The sequence below is a fragment of the Ambystoma mexicanum genome, chromosome 2p, assembly GCF_040938575.1.
Source record: "Ambystoma mexicanum isolate Mex_15411 chromosome 2p, UKY_AmexF1_1, whole genome shotgun sequence".
Classification (NCBI taxonomy): Eukaryota; Metazoa; Chordata; class Amphibia; order Caudata; family Ambystomatidae; genus Ambystoma; species Ambystoma mexicanum.
Window position 1 is genome coordinate 668,666,663 of NC_090923.1, and position 12,583 is coordinate 668,679,245.

At 45.1% G+C, this 12,583-nt stretch overlaps 1 long non-coding RNA gene across 1 annotated transcript in view; it reads right to left on the reverse strand.

Moving 5' to 3' along the window:
- Nucleotides 1-9,042, reverse strand: part of LOC138565917 (uncharacterized) — a 28,973-nt gene extending 19,931 nt beyond the window's left edge. The window contains exons 1-3 of the long non-coding RNA XR_011301703.1: nt 9,001-9,042; nt 8,852-8,925; nt 8,117-8,361 (exon numbers count right to left, since the gene is read on the reverse strand). This is a non-coding gene — a long non-coding RNA (uncharacterized lncRNA). The remainder of the gene's footprint in view (nt 1-8,116; nt 8,362-8,851; nt 8,926-9,000) is intronic.
- Between the last annotated feature and the right edge of the window lie 3,541 nt (nt 9,043-12,583).

A 12,583-nucleotide genomic window follows, 5' to 3' on the forward strand; every position in this document is an offset into this window, starting at 1 on the left:
GCACCCTGCATGTGCTCATCCCTCCACTTACTATGCATGATGGTCCTTCTGAGGCTCTGTCCCAGTGGCTTCAATAAACATAGTAAAGGGACTTGTTCCCTTTATTAGTTTACATGCTCGGCCATCTTTGTGGCCATATTTGTTGGTAGTTTTTTCAAGGGAAACTGGGCACTCACAATAAGGGGAGAGCTCATTTGTCTTTAAAAAAAAAATCAGAACTCCAATTAGCCAGCTCAGAAAGCCCAGGGTGCTAATACCATGAAGTAGTGATAACCCCTATGTTCGGAAGTTGGCAGGTCTGGAAACAGCACTGAGCCCTGTTTGGCTAGGGCTGGTGGGACGTTACCAGTCCTGTCCCTTCTGAACATGAAGGTTATTGCCATAATAATCACTTTTTATCTAGTGCTATTTCCGGACTAAGTGATTCTCTTTTAATTAACTTCAGAAAGATCAAAAATGAAGTCACCCACATTAAGTTCTGAACATGTGACTTAACAACTTCACACAGGCCTCTTCAGCAGGTTTAATGACCCTTTGTTCTATCTTCCCATAAAGCAGAGGACCAGGTGGAACGCTACATTGAGCAAGAGTGCAACATTGGCTATAAGCACCCAGCATGACTGAAACAACCCCACCGGGCATTTTAAAAATACTTTTTGAAAATTTGACAATCCATTTGGTGGATGGATAATGAGAAATTGAATGGAGTTGATAGGTGCTGTCATCTGGGGATATGGTTTGAAAAAAGAATAGGGTGTAGCAATCACTGAAGATTGAACAGCACAACAAGCATAGTTTTAACCAGAACATGGTCTTTGCCTATTCTTCCACTGATCAGGGTACATGAGGTATAATGTGGTACTTCAGTGCTGTAAAGGTTGGAGATTTGGGGCTCTCATAGCGGGGTTTCTTGTAATAAACTAGAAAGTAGAATATGAAAAAGGTGCTGAGATCGCATGTCTGCTTTGTAAAGACTGTGGTCGGCATTGCTAGTTTAGAGTTAAAGACAATGCTGATTCCACCAGAGAAATACAGTTACCGCTATGGCATTCATGGAATTGGCAACTCATTATGGGTACATGTTTGTGTGCCCCAACCGTTGGTGCTAACAGTAATGCCGTTCATCTGAAATAGCGCCACAAATCCTTACCTCTGGGTAAATCCTCTCATTTTGCAAAACTGGCATTACTGCCGGACAACTGGAGGAATGACCAAATGGTAATTCTACTGGTTAAGTTGGCAGTGAGAGGGAATAGCATCATGCAGCAAATGGGAAACTCAGTGGCTGCCATCTTCAAAAAACGAAATACATTCAGAATCATCCATTTTCTATTGCCATCCAAGCCTACAAGCAGTGTCAAGCATGCCAGGAGGTAAAGGGAAAGTGATACCAAAGTCGGGTTCGAAAACACAAATTCAGTGACGCAGAGCCCCTGGCCTTGTGGAAGAGGACATCAGCCATGTAGAGCGTTTTTGGGCACAACCATGAAAAGCATCTGTCCAGAGTAAGAACGCCATCTGGACAGAGATACATGAGAGGGTGGTAGCACTTGGTACTGTAACCTGAGGCAATGGAGAATGTCGCATGAGACAGAATGGGCCTCATTATGACTTCGGAGCTCTTCAGCCTCTTCAGGCTTCAGATTTTTTAAATTAGTCTCACTTTCGAATGTCTCTAGCAGGTCTGGAGTTCAAATTGCGTTCACCTGATCTTTCGACTTCACCAGTACCAGATGGTATCTCTTCCTCAACCAGGAAATTAGGAGGATCAGGTTCATCCTTTGGCACATATTTTCTCAAATGTGCCATATTTCGTGTGATGACATCATCTGGGGTTCTCCCCGTTACCATGGTTCCCTTCATGTGAGACACAGTTAGAGGCACTGGGTCAAATAACAAATCTGATTTCCTTTCCTGATGGTGACGGACAAGTACCAAATCCATAGCTTGCATTCCTGACTGCGTAGCTTGTTGTCGCTCATCCTCATAGACCTTCATGGTTTCTTTCTTAGAGGGATCAGTCATTGAGATTTCACAATGCCCTAGACCTGGTCTGGTGGGCAATCGTGGCAATCTTCTCCACACATTTCTTACCAGCATTAACTCAGCTGGCACTTGCTAGTTGCACTGTGGGGTGATTTCCTGTAGCCCCTCAGCATATTGCACAGTGCTTGATTGATGCACATGGAACTTTGAGTACCCTGCTGCACTACCTTCTTGAGACTTCCCATGAACCTTTCCACCATTACGTTTGCATGCGGCCACAAAGGAGTTCTTTACTGGTGGCGGACACCCATGTATTGTATGAAACGAGCAAACTCAGCACCATTGAAAGGGGTTTAATTGTCCAATTTCAGGATGTCTGGGATTCCCTACGCAGAAAAAATGTTATCCATCTCAGGTATTAACACAGACGCTGAGGTGGATGCAGTCAACTGCACCAGGGGAAATCATGAGCATTCATCCATTAATGCTAATAGATACTTTCCATCCTGGAGCGGTCCGAAGAAATTGATTGCAATTTCACTACTGACACACGCGCGTAAATCAGACATGCACAGTGGCTTCGGCTTCTCTGGCTTCATGGTGCACAGTGCATTCAGAAATAGTGTCAAGACCAGGGAAACAAATGGAGTCCCTAATTTACCTCTCTCTTGCAACCACCCCTGTGTGTCCTTCGTGAGCTAGATCAATGATTTGTTGGTGAAATTGAAAGGGTGTTAACCATCACGAACCTCCCATCACAAGCCCTTCTGCTAACATTGAGAGTTCACCTCATACCTGCTTGAAAGCAAACAGGTCTGTTTCCAACCCCTCCTTTCCTTGGGAGTCCTCTGAGGACACTGAGTTCCAGTGCCGGGAGAGGATGAGTTCCTTCACCTTGGTCAGGGTAGCATCCCACAGGGCACACTCAACAATGCACAATATGGATATGGGTCCTGACGGTAGCATCTGAGTGAAGAAGTTGAGGTTTTCCACCACAATGGACACACATGGTGTCGACTCGGGTAACGGGTGTCTGGATATGGAATCAGCCGAGTTGTGTTATTTGCCTTGTTGGTGAATGCTGCAGAAGTCCTAATCCTGTAAGCGAAGGCCCCATCATTCAATCCTTGATGGCATTTTGCGGCTGGGGTTCCCATATATTGTAACCAGAGCCTGATGATCCATTATTATCATGAACAGCTTGACAATCACAAACATGTGGAAGTGTTCATAGGCCCAGACCACCGCTAGATCTTCCTTCTGAGGCTGAGCTGAGAATAGTTCCTCTCAGTGTCTGATAAGCTCTAGCTGGCGTATGCAATTATTGACTGCAGAGACTCGCGGCCTGTTTGATGTTTGGCAAGTATGCCACCGAAAACACCAGGGCTGCCATCAAAGGTAATTTCTGTACATAAAGACGGATCACAGTAGGCCACATGTTCGATGTCTACCTTTATTTGTCAAAAAGCTGCTTCACACTCGGAGGACCATTGAAATGCTACACCCTACTTAGTGAGCTCTCTTAGCGCAGTACTTGTGGTGGCAAAATCCTTAATGTATCGGCTGCAGTAACTTGCCATTCCCAGAAAGGAGACGATAATGCTGATGTTTTTGGGAGCCGAGATGTCGGAGATGGCTTTTACTTTATCCGGATCAGGGGCCATTCCTTTATGAGAAAATATTTGTCCAGAAAAGTTGAGTCTTGTGAAACTCACACTTATTAGCATTGAGCATATGTCCAGCCGCTAGAAGTGCAACACGCACAATTTCAAGAGCCCGGTCATGCTGCACTATGGTCAACCCCAAAATCAGAACGTTGTCACTGTAGTTGAAGCGTTGTTGACATATCTGATTACTTTGTGGATGCTTTCCTCGAAAATCTTGTCCACTGATTAGATGCCGAAACTTACAAGCCTTGATGGGTACAGAAAGTTGTAATGTATATTGACTGATGATCACTCTCAATCTGATGGTAACCCTTGTTGAGATCGAGTTTGGGGAAGAACTGTGCTCCATTGAGCAAGCTAATCCTGTCATCCAGCTGCATTTGTGGATGTCTTTCTCTTCAAATTGCCTTGTTGGCCCGCCTCACATCGAAACACAAGCATATGTTGTTTAAGGAATTTTTCTTAGGGACAGAGACAATGGGCCTCTTTACGACCCAGGTGGTAAGGGGTTAACGGCACCGTAAAAGGTGTCGGCGCCATTAAACCCTTACCGCCTAATTACGAGGTCCATTTGCGGGTCCCGACCTTAACGGCTGGTTTTATCAGCCGTTAAGGAAGGAACCTGCAAAGGGACTTTCGAGGTAATTATGGTACCGCAATTTGCGGTACCATAATTACCGCCTTCCCCATTCCCATTGAGCCCTATGGGGGCAAAAATGGGAATGGGGAAGGCCCAATGGTGAATGGGGAATTACCGCCCCGCCAACCTTGGAATGGGGCGGTAATTCCGCCATTCACCATGGCGGAGTTGGTAAAATACTGGCGTCAACCATGGCGCAAATAGCGCCATGGTTAACGCCAGGGTCGTAATGAGGCCCAATGTGCAACACCAATGGGGTGGGGCCTGATGCTTGTTCAATGATGTCATTCTTTAGCAAGCATTTAATCTCCTTCTCCACTTGTGGCTGAAGATGAATCGTACTCATTAATGTGCAAAGCCACTGGGCACACTCAGCCTCATTATAAGTTTGGTGGTATCTCAGAGGTAATACCACTGAAATATCACCAAATGGTATTACCATTAAAACAACTTGGTCTGGCGGTAGTACCATCAGCAGTATTACCAACAGTGGTATTACCGCCGGATTACAAGAGGTGATAGGCAGTGTTAGTCTCCATTAATTGAAGTCCATAGGACTTTATGGGGATTTCAGGGGTATTACCACGAGCAGTATTACCACCAGTGGTAATACTGCCAATCTGGCTCTTTTTGGACAGTAAGGCTGAGGAATTTCCTCCAGCATTATGCTGGAGGTGATTCCTCTGCCTTACATCCAAACCTGTAGTTTGGCATTGTGGTAATGTGGCAGTAATGCAGCGGTAACTCTGTTACCACTGCATTACCACAGTTTTATTACCACCGCCAAACTCATATTGGGGCCATAGCGTGTGCTGACTTCATGGTGTACATAACAGCCTCAATGGCGGCCGAGCACCCCATCAAATTGCTCCCAGGGACTTCCCCTTGATGGACAAGCACTTCAGAGTGTAATTTCCTAACTTTGTAGTGGAGAATGGTATGGAATTTGCCCTGGTTGATGACAGGGCCCTTAGCATCCCACTGAAATGCTTGCAGTTTAGAGGGCGTCAGTGTTCGTTGACTAGTCATCTTTCGGAATTCGGAGATAACACATGACGTTCAGCGTTGCTCCCGTATCTATGACAAGTTTTGCAAAGTGATCATTTATGAGCATGTAGACATCGCTCCCACTCGTGTCCACTTGGTCAGACATCATGTAAGCATAATCAACATTCCCACGAGCATCAGTCGGGGGTGGAGACAGGGATCGCCCTATCATGTGGCGGACACGACTCGCCAGGTTCTTCCTGGCATTGTTGTCACGTCTGACAGGTATCGAGTTGCACACATTTGCCAGATGATTTTTTCCTGTTGCAGTAGGTGCACTTCTTCCCAAGGTAAAGATTCTGGGTGTGGTGCTGGACCAATCGTTTAACATGAATTCTTACATGGCCAGTACTGTGTCCTCTGCCACCCACTACATTAAACTGCTGTCTCATCTGCGACCATTTATTTCTCAGCCTAATGCAGAGTCCATCGCCCGTGCTATCATAGGTTCTAAACTAGATAACTGCTGCAGCCTATTAGCAGGTTCTAGCAAAAAGACCACTAACCGTCTCCAGGTGGTTCAAAATGGAGCGGTTAGAGTGGTTTCTGGACTTGCCTGCAGGGCACATGTATCTGAGACACGTCGAGCATTGCATAGGCTGCCCGTGGAGTCACAAATATTCTTTAGACTCATGGTCATCACCTTCAAATGCCTCAAGGACAACATGCCCACCGACCTACAAAGGTATATAGGAATAAAACCTGCCTTAGAAATCTTCGCTCAAATAATCAGAACCTGCTTCACCAGCCTAAATTTAAAACCAAAAAAGCACAATGGGGCACCTTCGATTTTGCGGCGCCAGCTCACTGGAACACCATGCCAGATCAGCTGGGAAACTCTGTAACCCTGAGTAACTTCACAAAGGGCCCCAAAACCTTTCTTTTTAAATAGTATTCTTCAAACCTATTAGTGCCACTCTTTCGGTCCTGGATCTCCCGGTTCCCCAAGTCTTTATTTGTCTTGTCTGCGCCCTCACACCCATGGGTCTATGGCTGCGCAATATAAATGTAATAAAGTAAAGTAATAAAGGAAAGTACCCTCGTCCTCCTCCTCGCTCATCCTGGAGTGGCTTTCCGCTATTCAGGCATGGTGCACCTTTAATAATCTCTGTCGTAATGCCAGTAAGACAGAGATCCTTCTCATTGTGACCGCTGCTCCCACCTTTCCCCTTTCACTCTGGTCGGCCTCCCTTGGCCCTCTGCCCTCACTCTCATGTGAGGGCAAAAACCTCAACTCCACTCTCTACTTCTCTCCACATATCACGGACGTCTCTAAAAAGTCCCATTTCCAACTGCATCTCCTCAGAGGTATTCTACTTTTCTCACCTTCCCCCAGAAGTACACTGTCCCCAGAGCCCTGGTTCTCTCTAGGCTTGACTGTTGCAACAGCCTCGTTCTCAATCTACCTAATTCTACCCTCCGCCCTTTGCAGCTCATCCAAAACAGGGCCCAGAGACTTATTCTTTGCATCAAGGCCAGGGACAGCATCTCTCCGGGTCTTAAATCCCTCCAATTGGCTGCAAAGATCAAGACCCTCTGCATTGTCCACAAGGCCGTCTGGGGCTGGGGCCCATACTATCTCCAACGCTCTCTTCCTAAGTACCTTCCTTCCAGAGCCCTCCACTCCTCTATCTTCAATTCTCTATGGGTGAGTTGCTTCTCCAAACAGAGACTGAGTGGTAGATCTCTTTCCTCTGCAGGTGCCTCCCTCTGGAATGGCCTTGCTGCCACTCTCCACTTTGAGCCGGACCTACTTAAATTCCGGAAGCTCCTCAAGACCTTCCTTTTCTCCTCTTGCTTCTCTCTGCCTCTCCCCTGCTAACAGGTCCCCACCTCTTTCTCTCTTTGCCTTCCTTCTGCTATCTTTCCCTTCATCCTGCTGTTACGTTGGCTGGCTGCCTGGTGCTCCTGTGAGTCATATAGGACTCCTGCCCCCCTTGCCCAGTCCCTAGCACTTGTATTTTGGCCATCCTGCACTGTCAACAGGCCTTCCTTGCACTTCCTGGGCATGTTCCCCCTGGAGGCTCTGCCTTCCTGCACTTAAACCAGGTCACTCTTCCAGTGGGTGCACTTCTCCCTCTTCCCCTCTCCTGCACTTCTTGTCTGCGCACTTGCACAATCTAAATGATACTAGGTCTAGTAAGATTGTTTGTCTTGCTCTCCCATGTTTTCTGCTCCCTGGCTGGTTGCGCCTTGAAACACTTGTGTATAGGCGCATTATAAATAATCAATCAATCAATCAAGATGTCACATGATTGTATAGGTTAACCGAGAATGCTGGGTTTAACAATGCAGATGGTTTGAATCACCAAAGGGGCCTCCGGGCGCATCCGCCCTCCAGTCTGTAGTGCCAGTGATACTGGGGATTGATCTGAGAGGGTACTAGGCAATATTATGTAGTCAGAAATAGATCTAAGTAACCTGGTTGACACTAGCCGCACATATTTTCTTTTTTTTTAATTGTGTTTTGGTTTACAGAAAACCTTTCACAAATGTATAATAACAAGAAGAACAGATAAAACAAAAAAAACTAATCTTAGTTTGCACATAATACATACATTACAAACAGGAAACAAGAATAAAAACTAATTATCATTTCCTCAAGTTCATGATAGATAAAAAGAAATAGACAGTGTTCAATTCACAGTACATACATAGAAACAGAGAAATTAAAAATGTAAATCTATATCATTCAGAAAATGTACAAGCACAACATGTGTTAAGTTGTATAATACGATATAACGATAAGATTTAACTTCAGGCACAAAAGACCCACCTTCAGGAACACCGGGATCAGAAACAGCAGTGTGGCTATCAAGAATCTCCCTGTGGAACCTGAGCCCCCACGCCAGTGAACGTCTACTGAAACCCAGGCCCCCCAGAGAAACCCTGTGGGGAAAAAAACCCTGGTTGTCCGTCAGATGAGGGTACTTCTGGCTGGTATCAGGAGTGGAGAGTAGCGATGAGATCTTCTTCCTTAGATCTGAGGAGTCAGCAGAGTGAAATGGATGGTGCTGGAGGCTGTAGTGGTAAGTAGGAGATAGGTCAGAATAGGAAGCAGTGGACTAAGGAAGAGATCAAAGCTACTAGACTGGTGAATCCACTATATGTACCTGTGATGAGCAATCTGAGAAAGGCACTGTTCAAAGGCTACCGTATACTTGTATCAGGGAAGCAGGAGGCGTTTCCTTTATATGTAAACAGACACATGTAGAAAAAGTCAGGGTAGATTCGATACAAGTATTTAGAATAGAAATCCTAGCCTGCCTATATTCCGTACCTGGCGAGGTAACAACCAAGGACTGAGATGAGAGAAATCCTCTTTTAACAGCCGTTTGGAGGAATGGAGGCAGACGTTTGTGTGCTGCAGGGCGTTGTTACCGAACGACTATCCGAATTAGTGTAAACTTGTAGATGTCGGTGGAATCGGCTTTAAGTACAGAACAAAGGAGGTATAAGGAAACCGCTTGGAATGTAATGACAGAATAGCAGTAATGATAGTAAGATATACCTTTGCCGCAAGACGCCGGATGAGTTATGTAGCTGGCGAGAGTGACCATTGGAAAAAGGAACAACTGCAGAGCTCTGCGGGCAGGAAAGGTTGTAATTAGCTAGTGTTAGAAGGTAAGTAAATGTTAGTACAGAAAAGTCTGAACTCACGTAGCGTTCGCTATGAAGAGTAGCAACGCGGTGGCTTCCGGGCATCTCTGACTGAAGAATTCTCTCTGAAGGGGGAGGAGGAGCCAAGCAGTCACATGACACCTGCACGACTGCACTGTTGCACAGACCAGAAAGCGCCATGTTAGAAGGAGGAAAATTTCACTTTATCTGGATTCAACTTAAGTTCCATATCAGATGAACCAATTTGATCCAATTCCCTCATGAAAATCCTAAACACATTCACAAGCAATGTGCCTCCACCGGTGCCACAGTGACCAACGGAAGTGGCGCCGCATGACAACATGTTAATTCCCCACATCAATCTAGACCAGAACAATTCTCTAGAAAATTCAGAGGAAAAACTCTCCTTTTCCTTAATAAGGGCTGTCAATCTAATTGTGCTGAGAGCTTCGCAGTCCACTATCCAATGTTTGACACTTTCAGCGGCATCTTGACACTTACAGAAACAACAATTTAGAAGGGTCGCGCTCCATGAGCGGGCATAGTCCAGTACCTAGTCCTCTCTGTAGTCGGAATTGTTTGAGCTTGAAGCGTAAGAAAACCTGTCAGGTCCTATGACATGGAAAACACTTCAGATATATAGGTAGATCACCCCTTTTTCTAGGGAACTTAGCATATTCAGTACACTTTGAATTTCTAGACAGAGCCTCAATAGTCAGCCTCCAGTCTTCCCGGAATAGTTTAAATTTCACTTTATCTGGATTCAACTTAAGTTCCATATCGGATGAACCAATTTGATCCAATAGTTCCCTCATGCAAATCCTAAACACATTCACAGAGGGAACTGTGCCATAAATTGAAAATCCAAAATAATGAGTTACCTGGAGGCCTGAAGAAATTGGAATATTGATTGATGATGAGCATGAAGTGATACAAGATTAAGTTCATGCCAAATTACAGCATTAGGGATCGATGTTGCCAAGCCCAGTACATTCATCCACAAAATCCTTGCAAGGTGTCAAGAACAGGTCCCACATCAACAGACGCCATATCAAGCCTGTACAACAAAACAGGCTCTACCTTCCCCAGGTAATGTGTCAGTGCTGGTAAGAGAGAGAAATCACACACTCTCCTCACTATGCGCTTCATATGGGACCTCAAAGGGATTAGTTTAACCTTCAATGTGTCTTTCCACATCTTAACTGAAGATGCATAGCTCAAATTATACCCAGATAGCGAATGGAAGCCATCCTTTCCACTAGACCAGAGCCCAGTGACCAACGCTTAACCACAGACTCCTTGCCACTAGAGAATACAACCACCTTGGGCTTAACACCATTTAACACCAAATTGTTAAACACAGTGTACACATGAAAGATCTGAAATGCTGGAGGTGGACTTATCTAAATATATGATCACCAGTCCGCAGAGCTGCTCCCCCTTTCATTCCGCTGAGGGAAGCATAACATATCTAGGGATAAAATTAAACGGTAGAGTTTCTGCGATGTATAAAGCTAATTACCTGTACTTAATTAAAAAGTCACAAGCAGACTTTGCCAGGTGGACACTGATGCGGATATGCTGGCTAGGTCGAATAAATACGGTGAAGATGGTGACCCTCCCTAGGTTGTTATCTAAGTTTCAAACACTTCGTATAGTGGTCCCAAAGTTATTCTTTCAATCAATGAACACATTGATCTCTAGATTTGTCTGGCAAGGTAAACACCCAAGAGTTGCATTAGATCTCCTGACGACTCCAAGACAGAGAGGTGGAGTGTGGCTGCCTAATTTATATCGTTATTATGAGGCTGCTCAATTGAGAGTTGTGTGCAAATGGTTATCAGATTGCAGGGACAAAATCTGGGCACGGATGGATAGAGCAGTGGCGGGATGCTCATTAGCAGGTTTATTGTGCATACATGGGAAAGACAGTGCACCAGGCGCAGTAGGGTGCTCCGAACAACTTGTGATATATGGGACAGATTGATCAAAAGGGGACACCATTCCACTGTCCCACCAGCTTTCACCCCAATGTTTGAAAATCCAAATTTCACACCAGGAACGGTAAAGGGCTCATTCAATCGGTGGAAAGAAAGTGGGTGTGTGAAGATTAGAGATTTGGGGTGGGAAGGAGACATAGCGTCATTCGAGGAATGCAAGACGCACACAGGGGTAGTGGAGGGAGACAGATATGAATACATACAGTTGAGACATTGGTTACGAAGGAAGAAGATTCGCCAAGCAGCAATTAGGCATCTAACAAAATTTGAGATATACGTTACCACTCATACAGGGGAAAAACATTTGGTATCAGACATATATATTATACTACAAGAGAGCTCAGACCAAAATACGTGGCCATATCAAATACCATGGGAGGGTACGTTGGGAGAAGGGGTCCCTATGGGCCACTGGGAAGAAATGTTGGGGAATATCCCGAAATTGACCAGGTCCCTACTGCTATGAGAGGTCTGGTATAAAATGATGACACAATGGCATTACACCCCTAGTAGATTACAGAAAATGTATGACTTGGCATCTCTGGAATGCTGGAGGAGATGCAAGGGCATTGGGGACTGGAGACATACATGGTGGGGGGGCCCCAAGATCAAGGGTTTCTGGGAAGAAGTTACGGGTTATCTGCAGAGAATGGTACCGGAAGTCCAACCACTCTCTCTAGGCGAGAATTTATGCGGACTAGTAGACCCAGAGCAACCTATAATCTCAAAGCCACAGCAAAGAGCAATGGCAACATTGCTTATATAGGCCTGGCTGGTAATGGCAAAAACCTGGAAACAAAAATGTCCACTTACAGTGATGTGTTGGTTTCGCAAATGGTGGGATACAGTAGCAATGGAGTGCATTGCCTACAAGATCCAAGGGGATGTGTAGAGATTCCAGAAGGAATGGGGAAAACGTATCCTTTCTTGAAAAGTGACTTTGTGCAACAATGGTGCCCACAAAATGTACGGTTGCTGGATATACAGTGACTATAGAAGTACCAGATGATCCCCTTAGAAGTCAATAAACTATACGTACCCTAAATTCTATAGCTAGACTTTTTTGTCCCCAGGGTGGGGGCTGGGTGGGTATATGGGTCGGGGGGTAAATGTTTGATAATTTCTAATAAAGAACTACTTAAAACAAATAAAAATAGAAGGGGACTCACAGTACCCCTGGGACAAACAAGTATGTTTCAGGCGAATCGTTCTATATGAAAAGGAAATCAAATCCTGTGAGTCTTCATGTAGGGGAATTGAGGAAAAAATTAATTTTTCAAATCGACAACAGTAAAATTTCTAGCTGTTGATGAGATATTGCACAATATTGCCACAGGGTTTGGAACTAAAGGAACCTCTGCTTTGAGTATATTATTTAGGGGCAAAGATCCTGTATAAATCTCCATGAGCCCCCCCCCCTCGATTTTCGACAGGGTAAACGGCTGTGTTGCATGGAGAATCTGATGGTAATAGAATGCCTTGTTCCATTAGGGCGGATATAGTTTTGAATAGCCCCTCATCCTCTGTTCTGGACATCGGGTACTGTTTTGCACGTGGCAACACGTGGCAACATAGCTCCTGCTTTAACATTAATTTTCACTGCTCCCACTCCCTTCAGTAGG